Raw genomic sequence first — 16,096 nt, 5'->3', positions numbered from 1 at the left:
TGACCCCTTTTTATACTACTCCTGTTGGTAAACCAACGATCGAGATTAAATCAAACCAACGGCTAAGATTAAGACAACTCGACAACCAGTAATAGAATTGGTTGCAAGGTGTTAGAAGGGAATCACTAAAATTAGTAAATAATTATCCTTGCAATAACCATTTACTAATTCTCGGCAAGTGGACAAATAGCTGTCCAAACTACCCATAACTAATGCTGCTATACATAGATAAGGATGAACAGCTGTCCAAGCTACCCATAAATACTACTGTTATTTTCGGGTCAGAAATAATAGCTGTCCAACCAACAATAATTAGCAATTATTAGATAAGAAATATAAAAGTTTGATAATAAGAATTGTTTGAACAAGATAACTGAATAGAGGACTAGGATCATAAAAGGAGTTCATGTTCCTAGGATCATACAAGTAGTAATAAGATTAAAAGTGAATTAGGCTCATATAAATCTATTTTAGATTTTCCTGTAGTAAATCAGACATGTATCTTTATGCATCAAAATTTCTTCCTTTGTCTATATATATTTTTTTTCAGTCTAGAAATCCTTTTAAAATAAATGAAAAGACAAACTCTTCAAAGTAGTGATATTTATTAGTATTTTCAAAGTTGTAAATGCTTTTAAGTGATTTTTTTTACATAGACTTATACATGCTAGAAAGGAAAATTTTCTCTCGATTTCATCACTAACTACTCAAAGACATTTCACTAGTATGACTAATTAATCAAGAAAAATCCAACAAAACTATGAGGTACTTTTGTGAAGAGGAAGTCAGTAAAGGCCAAAGATCTAAACTTTTGGCATAAAATTAATTGATGGACCTGAATTTCAGCATATAATTGTGAAATGCTCTTTTCAATCTTAATCCCTTTAAAAAAATTTAGAGCAGCCAATGTGAATCCAATCAGAAATTAACTCACTTGTACAATCTATCACATTGTTTATCTTAGACAATTCAAGACTATGAAAATGAACATATGATATTCTATTTTACATTTCAGCATGACTACAGGCTGAATTGAAAAGATCTTTTGAAACTTTGAGAATTTGAATGGATGCCCAAAGCAATTTTCATCTATTTGAAATAAGAGAACAAAACTTCATCTTTAAAGACATTTGCTGCAAATGGTCCCAATATATACTATCAAGGCAAATCATTTAGTGTTCGATATTTCCCATTCCTAATGATATCACCCCTTTGAATATTTAAAAAAGTTACAATTATTTCATAAATAATAAAAAAATAAAATTAATGAAAGATTATAATAAATGTTGACCAAGTAAATAATCTAGATGATAAATGATATAAACTCAATAAATTATTACATAATTATTCTATTACTGTATTTTATAGAAGAAAAACATACCTTAAGGTGAATGTTTTTAATTTGATCATTAGAAAAATGAGCATTCCATTAGTCTCAACCTCAAGCCCCATTGAAAACCTACGAAAACTTACTTGACCAACTTGTTACAAAATGAAACTATTTATAGCACAATAAACAAATATTAATAGACACGTACAATGCTACCGTGTAGAAATATTGCAGAGCTCAAATGACAGGTTAGAAAAATACACGTGCTACCACATATCTTTGCGACAAGTATCGAGAGTAAAGGATTTATAGGATTTAGCATCTCTACCTGTGTCAAATTCTCTGCTGAATCCTAAGGGATGAAGCCGGGATCGTGCCCCAGGCGAATTTGGCAGCATGGATGCTCCTCAGTCCTTGGCTCTTAGCCGAAGAGGTGTTCAGTATTCAGGCACGTGTGAGCCCGTATCGGGTACCTAAAACTGTTAATGGTGACCTTTGCTGGTTGATAGCTCGCAGACTTGTGCTTTGCTGGGCTGCCTCGCAGGTCTGAACCCTCAATCAAAAATAAATAAATAAATAAATAAAATATAAAAATTAAAAATTAAAAAAAAAAAAAAAAATCCTCTGCTGAATGGTGATTTTCGTCGGTCTAAATTTAAAACTATATTGAATCCATACTTTTGTACTGTCGGTGTCAGTCCTCTTTGAAAGCAAAGTTGTATAAAATATGTGAACACTTTATTCGATTTGATCATTATGAATTTGTCTTGCTATTTTAAACAATTTTCCAGAGACGTATATCACAGAATTGCATCCATTGAATTAAAATAATTCTCCATTGCATGTATAAGGGATATATTTCTATAATACATATGAGAGAGAACCAAGGCTACAAGATGGTGCCTCGCTAGCTGTCACTATTCCTTATGTGACATTCATAAGCAAAAAGGAATGAACAGTGTCATAGTTACGGAGTAGTGCAAATTCTTTGATAATTTGTTGTTTAATTGTCTCCCTACTTTAGTAATAGGAATATGTCATTCCATCTATTGGATAAGTGTTGCATATTTCAAATGCCTTTTACTCCATGCAGGTCCGTCTATTTTGTTTTGTTCTATTGAGTGTCAAAACTTGTGCATTGTTTGTCTATCCTTTCTTCCATACGGCTTTGCTTTATGCTTCTTTAATATTCCCATTAGTATATAATAATAATAATATGCTTCTTTAATATTCTCATTTGGAGGAACTGTTATTCTCATCACTATGGATCCAAGTGACTATTCACTGCATTCAATTTTATTTCATTTTAAAGAATATTCATGTTGCTTTCTACTTGCTATTTTGTTTTTTTGGAGCGAGCCACTCACTGATTGTCAGATAAAGTGTTTTACTCCAAGTAATTTTTTTGATGATAAATAAATTATTTTGTATCAAAACAATATTTTATAGAGCAAAAATATTCCGTAATATGTTGGATGTGTCATTTAGAATCACACTTAAAATTTCACTGATGTAAATGGTTTTTCATAGTACTTTATTGTTAGTTCTTCATACACTTCGTCGATGGTTGAGATAAGCTCACCTGAATGCTATTTCTTTATTCTAAAGTTTACTATTATTCATACCTATTTAGTTGATATCAGTTATTAAAATTAGCCTTAATTTTGACTTTACTGTGATTGACAATTTTTAAACTAGATGTTCTTTTCTTGTAAATTTCATATTGGGAAAGTTAATTTGAATAGTTTCATTTGTAATTTATAATCTAATATGATTCATGTTAAATTTATTTAAATATCACGGGTGATTAAAATCTGTTAGAGAGAATGTTTTTTTGGTTCTTTCTTCATGGATAAATATTCGTCAACAAAGTGGATGTGTCTTTAAGCACATAATGTTACCATGCGAGTTAAAGATAATCTGGTAATCTGGATTCTGAAGCATTATATTTCATGAGCAGATAGTTATGCATAGTTTATAGTCTTTGTTTGTAAGTTTTGTCCAGTATATAGTCTTGGGCTACACACCGTGCTGTGTGTTAGGTATTCTACCTTAATGAATAGTTTCAACTAGATTGTGTGGTGGGTGAATAAGTTCAGTGCATCAAGAGGAAACATAATAATTGTTCAATATTTTTTAAAATTGTAATAAGAGTTATATTTAACATTTGACCTTCCAGATCATTAAATAGATCTATACTGGTGACTTATATACAGAAGTATTTTAATGCATGCAGATGATTAATTAGTCAGTCTATAGATATGCCTGTATGAATAGTTTTGGATCTTGATAAGTAGAAAATATTTTCCTGAGAAAGTCAGATTCTAATATTGCTATTAGGATTCAACAATTTAGTTTGTTGAGTCAAACACTAAACTGCAGAGTTTCCGTTATGGAATTATATTCTTTGTAGTATACATTATTTTTCACACAATTAATCAAAATACATTTATCTAAAAATGTCATGAAAAGTTCTTCAAAATTTATCATACCAAATTTGAATTTAGGAGAGAGAGAGAGGATGAAGAATCTTTAGAGCTACACAAAGAATTGAATGGAAATACATTCTTGATATGATCTAGATAATCACAATTAAAAAAGTTATCTCAGCTGCTCGTTTACATTTAGTTTTATTCTACTTATTAAAATTCATTTTTATTTGATGTTTTCTATATATTATGTTTATTAATAAACTTTCAACGTTATCATCTTTATAAATTGATTTTTTATGTTTTAATTAGTTGGAATAATTGGAGACTTAAATGAGATTTATGATTTTTAAGACTCTAGATTCATTTATTTTGAGCTATGTTTTCTTATCCTTTCTTGGAGTTAATTTTTTTGTTTTATTTTAATATAATATATTTGTTTTGGATGTCAGAACTAGTATTGGTACATACTATTAGTTTTGTTATATTTTAATATAATTAATGCTAATAGGCATTCTACAATGAGATGGTGTGAGTGTGTTAATGTTAGCTTTTATTTTTCTTTGTTAAATTTGACAACCATCTACATGTCAAAAGTTTAAATCTTATTATAAATAGAATATACTTTTAAAATAATTTAATAAATATCTATTGGCATTTCTTTATTTATAGATACAATTGATCTATCAACATTAATTATATTAAAATATAACAAAACTAACAGTAAAGGGATCCCAACATTATTGAGATTATAGCCAATTAGATTGGAATTTATATCAAGCATGATCTAGTCCCCTATGAAAATATTTAGAGAGATATTCAAGTTTGTTTGTTACTTAACACATCTAAGCCCAAAGAAACTGGCATCATAGTCACAATCAAATCCAAGTGAGGTGCCTTGAATCAACTCATTGTGATTCAAAGTCCAAAGGTTGTTGACAAATATTCGACTATTTTGGGTCACTTTACATTAGACTGTTTGCAAGATCAAATCCCAAATGTAGAGATATGATGTGATCATTCCACGAATACCCTAAAATGTGCATGGGCAAATGCAAAATTCTTCCAAGTATATATGCAGAATCCAATGGCTTTTGATAACGTTTTTCTTAGTTAGGCCATGGTTCCTTTTCAAAAATATTATGTTCCCACTAATGAGTTTTATTTTCAATTCAAGTTCTAGCATTATTGTGTTTCTTCTGGCATTATTCAAGGAACAATATAAATATGAGCACGATCTCTAAGAATGCAATACTATTGATGGGTCTAGACAATTTAGAGCCTAATGAAATCCCTTCTCTTCTACTAGACATGATAGTGCATGATCTCATCTATCATACCAAACCTATTCATTCCTCATGCATTATTAGTGGCCTAAAAGGTTAGAAGATCCCCCAACATTAACTTTTGAAAGTAGCCACAACTCTGTCAAAAAAATTTGCATCTAACTATTGGAAGAATTGAGATATTGGTGGAAGATTGGTTTGATGATGATATGTTACATTCATGATTGAGTTTGTCATTGATGTTAACATAGCATATTTGATGTCTTCTATAGTATCTACTAGAAGAACAGTGAAAAGATCAAGTTGATACACATGACTAGTTGAGAATGACAACCTCTGAGTATCTGTCACATTTTGCTAATATTAGAAGTTGAAAAGATAAGTCTAGAAAATGTTATGTAAGTTTTGATGATGTGTGTTCTGAGATAGAGTTTATAGAGGCATGTTTAGGTAAACTTGTTATATCTCTTAGTAGAATTGATATCTTGAGGATCGAGGTTGAGGACATGGAGAAGACATCTTGAGGATGGCATGGCTAAGTTCTCTCATCATAATATTGCATGACAGAAAGTTATTCAAGTTGCAAGGTAGAAGATTTGAGTTATTGCTAAGTGTAACATGTTCTTAATGTGGTCCCATAATAATTAATTGAGAAGGACCAAAAACTGACTTAAGGAATTATTTAATGGACTTGGTCTAAAGGAAGGATATTTTCCTTTATCAAGAGATGGTGATATGTGAATTGTGAATGTTCAGAAAGCAGCATAGAGTGTGGAATGAGAAGTTGAGTAAAGTAGTGTGGAAGTAAAGGAAACTTCACTGCCAAGTTTTTTTCAAGTGATCCAGGGTATTGTATTTGGATCCAACGTTCTTGACCTGGTCTACAAGGTCTAAAAATAATTGGTTCAGTTGACAAGATAGAGGAAAGAACGAGAAAAGATGAAAATAATAGTAAATTACTTATTTAATCAGTGAGCTCTTCTTGTACTTAAAATTGCATGTTTGGGCAATTGGCTCTTCTTGCATACATTGTACCACAACTCCTAACAAGGTTAGCACAACTCCTAATAGGGTTGGAATCTCCTAACAGTGATTCAAAGTCTCCTAATAGGGACTTGTTGTACTAAATGATGTAACTGACTCCTAGCGAGGTCAATCCTCTAACAAGGAATATTCATATTACTACATCATCTTGTGGGCATCATTTCCATTGAGGTTTTCCCTTTGATCAAGGGTTTCTCTAGTTAACATATATGGTGTAATTGTCTATGTGGATCTTTGTATGGTTGATATATATTTTGGTTGAATGGTTAAGTTTGTTTGAAGAAGATAAGCATTTTAATTCTTGGATAATTGGTTCACCCTCCCCGCCCCCCCCCTCCTTGCCTCAGTTATCTCAGTAGACTATTGTTTATAACAATTGGTATTAGAGCATCAGGTCCTTGAAGAAAAAATTTAATAACTTTGTGAGATCGTGGTGAGAGAAAATAGTCATAAGTAAGATAGTGGAAATTTTGACATAGAAGATAGAAAGTCTTTGTGAGTTATTTGAAGAATCTACATGAAGATCAAGGAAGGATCTTGCTATGCAAAGAGACAAAGTATGGAAATTTTTCTTGTTGGATATGCAATGATTTTGGTCATTATGCATCTACATGCCCTAACAGAATAAGGTAACCTAGAAAGAGTTTGATTTTTGATGAAGATGAACAATTTAAAGCAAATATGGAAAGATTCTTGAATGATTATGATAAGGATTTTAATTTGGTTAAGAATGAGGAAGCATTAGAAGAGATGGCTTGGGTAACTATTGTTGATCTAGAGGCTAACAATGAAAATGTGGAAGTTATCATTAACAATGATTCATAGAATGGAAATCAAATTAAAGAGCAGAGGTTTGATCCTAAAGTAGAAGAAAGAGTTGTGTTCAAGACCCTTGAAAAGAATGGCGTTGCAAAAAGAAGAAACAAGTCTGTTACAGAAGCTACAAGAGCTATGTTATCAGAGAATGATGTATCCATGACATTTTAGAGAGAAGTTGTGAATACAATAGCCTACATTATGAATAAACAACATGTCAAGAAGGACACAAACAAGACACCTTATGAAATGTGGTTTGGTCAGTCACCTACAGTTAAGTATTTTAGAATATTTGGAAGTAAGTGTTACATAAAAAGAGGTGATGACATTGGTAAGTTTGATGCTAGAGGTGATGAGAGTATGTTTCTTGGTTATTCATTGAAAATCAAGGCTTATAGATGTTATAATCAGAGAACTAAGACTATCATGGAAAGTGAAAATGTGAAAATTGATGAGAAGTTTATAATACAAGATAGAACAATTGATTACAATTTAGATGATGATTTTGTTACTAAGCCAAGGTATGATGAGACATTTCTTGAGACTAACAATGATTTGTGGAATGAAGGAGAGCCAAGTTAGGGACAAAGCTCAGAATCTTTAGTAGAACTAAGAGTTGAGATAGCAACTCCTACTTTAGGAAAGAACATGATAAAGAATCACCCATCCAAACAAATCACTAGAAGCAAACACAAAGGTTTGATAGCAAGAAGTAGAGTGAATGAAGAACTATGCTTGATATCTCAAGTTGAATCAAAGAATGTAGATGAAGCATGTAAATATGACTACTGGAAACAAGCTATGAAAGAGGAATTGGATAAAAAAGAAAAGAATTGAACATGGGAATTGGCCCCTAGACCAACAAAAAAAAATGTGATAGGAACCAAATGGGTATTCAAGATCAAGATGAAATAACAAGAAGTAGTAAGAAATAAGGCAAGATTGGAATGTAAACATTATTTACAGCAAGAAGGAATAGATTATGAGGAAACTTAGGCTCTAGTGGCTAGAATAGAAGTAGTAAGAATATTTTTAGCCTATGCAACATAGAAGAAATTCAAAGGATATTAGATGGATGTCAAGTAAGAATTTTTGAATGGAGAACTTGAAGAAGAAGTATACATTGAGTAGCCTAAAGGATATCCTTTGACATATGACAAGGATATTGTATGTAAACTAAGGAAAGCATTGTATGGATTGAAGAAAACACCTAGAATTTGGTATGCAAGGTTAGACAAGCATTTGACAAAGCTCAGATATAGAAAAGGTATGGCAAATATAAATCTATATTGGAAAGAAACTGATGATGGTTTGATGATTTTGGTAATGTTTGTTGATGGCATTATATTTGGAGGTAATGATGAACAAAGAAATAAGTTTGTAGAAAAAATGAAGAAAGAATTTGAAATGAGTATGATAGGAGAAATGAAATATTTCCTAGGATTGTAAATAGTACAGAATAAGGAATGAACCTTTATTTCTTAGACTAAGTACTTAAAGGACTTACTGAAAAGATTTGGTCTAGAAACATGTGAACCTATTGGAGCACCTATGGTAACTAGACACAATTTATCTACAAAGGATGAGACACCTACTATTGAGCAAAAGAAGTATAGATCTATGATTGGAGGATTACAATATGTGACTCACACAAGGCTAGATATAGAAAATGTTGTTGGAATTGTTCTAATATTCCAAGTGGATCCTAGAGAAGTACACTATGCAATAATAAAAAGGATATTTACATATCTGAAAGGAACTTCAGGATTTGGATTGTGGTATGATAGATCTAATGATTTTACTCTAAGTGCTTTAACTGATGTAGATTGGGCAAGAAATATGGATGAAAAAAAGAGCACCAGTGGAAGACCCTTCTTTCTTGAAGGAAGATTGGTTTCTTGGTTAAGCAAGAACTAGGATTGTACATCTCAAAGTATAGCATAAACAAAGTATGTTGTAGTAGAAAATAATTGTAATCAAGTTATTTGGATGAAACAAATGTTGAAGGATATAAGGATAGAAATCAATGAACCTATTGTTATATATTGTGACAACACAAGAATGTCTAAGAATCTAGTGTTGCATTCTAAGACCAAGCACATTTCTATTAAATATCATATTTTGAGAGAGAAAGTTGTAGAAAAGGAAATCAAATTGGAGTATGTGAGCACTAAAGAGAAGATTGAAGATATATTCACTAAGCCTCTTCCTAAAGAAACTTTTGAGTATTTGCAAGTATGTTCAAGGTTATTCCCCCTTCATTAGATTAGAAGATGCAAGAATGCATCATTCTAGGGTAACAGAGCACGATTGCTTGTCTAGATTGGGTGTGGATGCTTCCTGTATGGGGGAGTATCTAAGATGGATAGAGTCATCTAGGACTCTTGATTGATGTTGTTGTAAATAGTGTCTTTTGACACTCGAGATGAATAAGTATCAATTGAGCATAAAGTTTGATACAGAGATGTTGGTTTCTAAAACCTATGATATTGATGTCGATGGGGGATAATTTTGGCATGAAAAAAATCATACTATGGAGGAGAGTTTAACATCATACTATGGGGGAGAAGTATTGAGAAGAAATTTGGAAGTATGTTGAGAAAGATGTTTGACATAAGCATTTGGAAGTATGTTGAGGAAGATGTTTGACATAAGCATAGTATTTGTAATAACAGTTTAGTATAGAGCACATTGCTTAGTATATTAATGGGGGAGTATGATTGATGAAGAGGATTTGAAGATTTTTTATCTTTTGTTGGTAATTTTGGAACTAGATATTTTTCATCTATGCTACCATCAATGCCAAAGGGGGAGATTTTTGGAAAATTGGAGAGATTGTTGGAATATTGGTTTGATGATGGTATGTTACATTCATGACTAATTTTTTCATTGATGTCAACATGGCATATTTGATGTCTTCAGTAGTATCTAACAGAATAATAATGAAAACATTAAGTTGATACAGATGGCTTATTGAGAACAGTAACCACTCGAGGTTTGGGAGGTACATCTTAGTATCTAGCATATTCAATTATTGTTTGAAGAAGAAAGGATAAGTCTAAAAGAAGTTATGTTTGGTGATGTCTATTTTGAGATAGAGTTTACAAAGACATGTTTGGGTAAACTTGTTATATTTCTTAGAAGAATAGATATCTTGAAGATTGAGGTTGAGGACATGTAGAAGACATATTGAGGATGCCATGACTAATTTCTCTTGTCATAATATTGTGTGTATGAAAATTTATTCAAATTGCAAGGCAAAAGATTTGTGTTATTTGTAAGTGTAACATGTTCTTAATGTAGTCCCATAATAATTAATTGAGAAGGACTAACAACTGACTTAAGGAATTTTTTAATGGACTTGGTATAAAATAAGGATGTTTTCCTTTATCATGAGATGGTGATATGTGAATTATGAATATTTAAAAAGAAGCAGAGAGTAAAAAATGCAAAGTTGAGTAGAGCAGTGTGGAAGTGAAGGAAACTTTATTGCTGAGGTTTTTCTAAGTGAACTGAGGTTTGGTATTTGGATCCAAGGTTCATGACCTAGTCAAAAATGTTTGATAGTGATTGGTTCAGTTGAAAAGATATAGAAAAGAATAAGGAAAGATGGAAATGATAGTAAATCACTTGTTTGAGTAGTGAACTCTTCTTGTGGTTGAAATTGCATGGTTAGGTAGTGGGCTTTTCATGCATACATTGTACCACAACTTCTAATAGGGTTAGCAGAACTATTAACAAGGATTCAAAGTCTCCTAACAGGGAATCATTGTACTAAATATTGTAACAGACTCCTAATTGGGTCCATCTTTTGACAAGGAATATTCATATTAGTACATCATCTTGTGGGCATCATTCCCACTGAGGTTTTCCCTCTGATCAAGGGAACATATCTAGTGTGACTGTCTATGTGGATCTTTGTATGGTTTCTATATTCTTTGGTTAAATGAATAAGTTTGTTTGATGAAGATAAGAATTTTAATTTTTGGATAACTAATTTACCTTCCAACTCCTCGACTCCTTTACTCTCAATTATCTTGGTGGACTATTGTTTCTAACACTAACTTTACTACTGAAATTGCGATTGAGGAAGGAGTTTTTATAAAGGAAATTATTCAACTAGATGACCTAACATCTATTAATCAATCTAATTGTCCAAATTTGACTAAATTGGTGAATGTGTAAAATCCCCATGGTTTAAATGTACTACTAGAAGGAACAAATGATACCTTATATCCAATATCATTTGATAGTTGCCAGATGAATGCTCTCATCCAACCTAAATTATTAGAATCTAATAAACTTGAAGAAGTTCAAAATTTGAATGATATGAATAAATTTGAGATTACTATGAGATCAATGAGTTTTTAGAACCTCAAATGAGGACAAGTAATCTCTCTAAAGAAGGCCATATTTTGAAAGAATTAAATGGTGTAGATGTGATGGATCTAACTGGTAAAGAATTAGAAAGTAGTCAAAAAAATGGCAATAACATAGATAGAGGATATTTTGACTTCTCAATTCATTTTTCATTAGATCAATCCCCTACTACTATCACCACATTAAAGAAGACTTTAAAAGAGAGAGGTAGAAATCCAAAATTTACAAAGACAATATTAGGAGTGGATGCTTGTATTCAATCCACTCTTGATGATAAGTTTTCATGAGTCAAAAGATTGACAAGGAGAATGAGAGGTTCTCCTTCTTAGAAATGAAGATCATTACATAGAATGTCAGATGCATCAATGCCTCTGACAAAAGAGGTAGAATCAAGCAGTTGCTAGATTCTATAAAGGAGATATTATTCTTCTTCAAGAAACCAAACTATCAGAGCAAGTTTTTGATAAGACATTGGCTAAATGGAGTAATTGGATTTTAGTTCATGTAGTGGGGCATGGGGCCTCTGGGGATTTAGCAATTTTATGGAATGCTAAAAGCATTAATGGTATTCTTATTGGGCGAGATTCTGATTGGTGAGTACTGAAAGTTGAACATTTTGATTTGAAATTTCTTGTCTTCAACATATATGGTCCAAACTTGTACAAATGATAAGAGGAACCTTTGGGTTGTACTAGTGGATTTATCTAGCAAGAAAGAGAGATGAATTTGATATTGTGTAGGGATTTCAATGCACTACTATCCATGTCTAAAAAGAAAGGGGGAATTTGTCTTCCCATTAGAACTATCCAAGATTTTTCTTCATTTGTGGAAGATAATAACTTAAGTGACATTTTTCCTTACAATAGATTCTACACACAGACTAATCAAGATATTGGTTCTTTTAGAAATTAGAGATTGGATGGGTTCTTGTTTTCACAATCATGGAAGCTATTGAGTTTTAGTTTTAAATTTGAAATTTTACCTTTTTCTATATCAAATTATTTTCTAGTTTAGTTATTCATATAAAAGAACAACATATCGCAAGGTCTTAATTGGGCTAGTTCTTCCAAGTTTGAATGTGTCTGGTCTGGGCATCCTAATTTTATTATGCTATTAATACAATTGTGGCTAAGTGCTCCAACCTATTGGGATCCTAAGATGCTTCATTTCTCTTAAAACCTCTGTTACATGAAAGGGATGATCAAAGAGTGGAATGCAAAGGTTTTCAAAATGTATTCAAACAGAAACAAGATGTCTCAAAAAAACATGAGAAGGTAAATTTAGCCATCATTCAAAAAGGTCTTAGTTTGAACTTATACCATGGAAAAAAAATCCTTGAAATAAGAATGGGAGGAGCTTTGCAAAAGGGAGGAGATTTATTGGAGACAAAAGTCTTATGAACTATGGTTAAAAGATGGGGATAAGGGCACAATTTTTTTCATGAATTTTCAAGATTTACAAGGTTTTCTAATACTAGTGTTTTAATTAAGAACTTAGAATTTGGTTATCTAATAGAAGAAGGTAGTGGTATTAAGGAGGAAGGTGTTCAATTTTTTACAAATCTCTTAGCTCCCCTCAATTTGGATCCTATAGATGACAATTTCAATAATGATTTTATTAGTTGTATTTCCCCTCTTATTACAGATGATCATAAGAGGATGTTTATTGCCCCTTTCACATTGGCAAAAATTTAAAAAGTGGTATCTTCATTCCCACTTGACAATGCCCCAGGCCTAGATGGATTTACAACTTTTTACTATCAAAAATGTTGGGATTTTATTGGTTCTAATTTATTAGCAATGGTAGAAGAGTCAAGAAGGAATGCAAAGATGATTAGGAGCTCCAATTCAACTAACATTGCTATTATTCCAAAAGTTAAGCAACCAACCTCTTTTATTGATTCTAGGCCTATCTCATTATGAAACATGATTTATAAATTGATTACTAAAGATATATACATGAGGTTGCAAAAATTTTGTCCTCATATCATTTCTTCAAATCAAGGTGGTTTTGTGCTAGGAAGAAAAACATGGGAAGGTGTTGTAGTTGCACATAAGACTCTTCATTCCATCAATTTTCATCAATTGTCTAGTTTTGTGATCAAGCTTGACATGATGAAAGCCTATGATAGGGTAATATGGTCATTCCACTGTAAAGTTATTTTCAAATTTGGTGTTTTGGATAAGTGGTAGAGATAGATTAAAAAATGTATTTTTAGTGCTTGGTTTTCAATCATTATTAACGGAGAATCAATTGGGTTGTTCCCCTCTTCTGAAGGGATACATTAGGGTGATCCACTATCTCTAGTTTTGTTTATTCTTATGGTTGATGATTTCAGAAAATTCATCAATATATTTTCATAATTGGGCGTATGGCAAGGAATTTCATTCCTTGTACATCTATTACAGTTACCCATTCCCTTTTTGTTGATGATACTCTTCTTTTTGGTAAGTCAAATGTAAAGGAAGCTACCCATATTAAGTATGCCTTGGACTTATATTCAAAACTTTCTAGTTAGAGAATCGATGCCAAAAAATCTTTAAAAAATATTTTTAACACTAATGATGCAATAACATAGAGGATTTCTTCAACTCTGGGCTTCTCAATGGATTAGCTCCCATCAATTTATCTCGCATTCCTTTTTTTATGCAAACCAACAAGATGCCTCTTTGGCTTCCTATCATTGAGAGAATTAGTGCTAGGATCTCAGCGTAGAAAGCTAGATGGTTATCTTTTCTAGGTCACATTTTGCTATTTAAAGCTATCCTAACAACTATCCCAAACTATTACTTATAAATTCTCAATGCTTTCTCTTCTATAGACTTGCAAATCTAGAAGATTATTTGAGATTTTATATGGAAAGGAAATTTATTAGATGAAAATAAGCCTCCTCTTGTTTCTTTCTTGAAATGGCTCATGATAAGGCACTTGGGGTGTGGGGCTTTTGGAGATAATCTTGTGTGCCAAATGTACATGAAATCTCATGCAAAATGGTGTTCGATCATCCAAGGAAAATACTTAGATTCTCCAATTCTTGCCAGAATCTTTACTTTGTCTAATCCTCCATTAGGTTTAGCCATATGGAATTTTATGATGTCTTGAAAGGTATTGTTTGTAATTATGTTACTTAATAAATCCACGATGGGGAGAAAGTAAAGTTTAGGGAAGATTCATAGAATGGATTCTCCCCTCTATCAAATAAGAAAAGTTGGATGAAGCATGCCAAGTCCTAAAAGCTAAGTGGGCTCCTCTTTTTGGGACAGTGTTTTTGCAATTGAAATTCATTCAAGAATGGTTCTATGGAAATAACCTTCAACACATCTTCTTAGTCATCCAAGTCTCCTTTCTTTGAGGGACTCTTTTGCTGAAAGAATTGTTTTCCTTTCTAATAGGGATGATATAGTTAGATGGGCTCCATCCAAAGATGGTGATTACTCACTTGAGGAAGGTTATTATGGTATTCTAAAAATAGATAATTCAAATAAGAAGTATAAAGATTTTTCTTTTCATTGGAACTTTATTATGTTTCCCAAGGCTAGAGGTTTTCCTTGGCTAGCCCTTAGAAAAAAATTACTCACTATCGAATGGTTGTTCAAGCTAGGTATTCTTGAATATTTTTTTTGCAAATTATGTAACAAGGAGTTGGAAACTACATATAACCTCCTTCTTTAGTGTCCCTTTTCTTATCAATGTTGGGTTTTTGTGTTAAACAAGCTTCAAATGTCTTTACCTCTTCGAAATAGTCTTTGTGACCTATTTCAATCTGGGTTGGTTGTGTTCTCATGATCTTTGTTTACTTATATTTGGAAGTGCATCCCAACTATTGTGGTCTAGGGCATCTAGTATAAGAGCAGGAAGATTATTTTTTGTAGTGAAAAATCAAACCTAGAATTTGTTTTGGATGGGATTTAGAATGCAATTTCAGAAAGAGTGAATGTGAATATATTTAATTGTGTAAATAATATTTCAATATCTACATCAGATTATCTACTTCTAAAATTGTGCAAACAAATAAAGTTGCCTCTAGGTTTCTCCCCAAACTAGAATTCTAATCATCAATATGATTGGCTTCATATCAAATGGTCTTCCCCTTCTAGAAATTTTTGAAAGTTAAATTTTGATGGTTTCTCTTGTGGGAATCCTAGTAAGTCAAGCTTTGGTGGTTGTATTAGGAATTGGCAAGGTGAAGTAGTTGCAGTCAAAGTAGATGTTTTACCAGATGGTACTAACAACCTTGTAGAAGCTTAAACCCTATTGGCAGGTCTAATTTTGGCTAAGAGATGTAATGTTTCCACCATCCATATCGAAGGTGATTCTCAAGGAATTATAAAATCTTGTCTCTCATAGTCTTCTCATATCTAGAAACTAACCTATATCCTTCAACAATGCTAGGATTTAATTAACTCTTTTCATGCTACTTTTTTCTCTCATACTCCGAGGGAGAGAAATAAACTAGCTAATTGTCTAGCTAATATTGGTTGTGAAGGCTCCATATTTGAATCTTGCCATTCAGAGATTATTTATTTGAAATTCCCATGATTAACAGAGTTTCATACTTGGGACACAAAGAAGATTAATGAAGCCTAACAGAAACTAGTGATATAGTTGAACATTGACAAAATTATCATTTATTTGGTTGTTAGTTTTCAAACTCTTTATGCATTAGGATTCATCTTTTTGCTGAAAATGGAACATAATGAGTTGGTCCTCATTGTTCATGTCCCAAATGTTGATTTTGATGGTATTTTCTTGTTTCACAAATGCTTCAATTAGGTAGGTGGTTCAATGTTCTTTTGATTTTAGTTAAGTCT

Source organism: Cupressus sempervirens, chromosome 9 (assembly GCF_028749045.1).
Source record: "Cupressus sempervirens isolate cs-2001-9-10 chromosome 9, ASM2874904v1, whole genome shotgun sequence".
Lineage (NCBI taxonomy): Eukaryota > Viridiplantae > Streptophyta > Pinopsida > Cupressales > Cupressaceae > Cupressus > Cupressus sempervirens.
The sequence above is the reverse complement of the archived record's forward strand: the minus strand, read 5'-3'. Positions refer to the sequence as shown.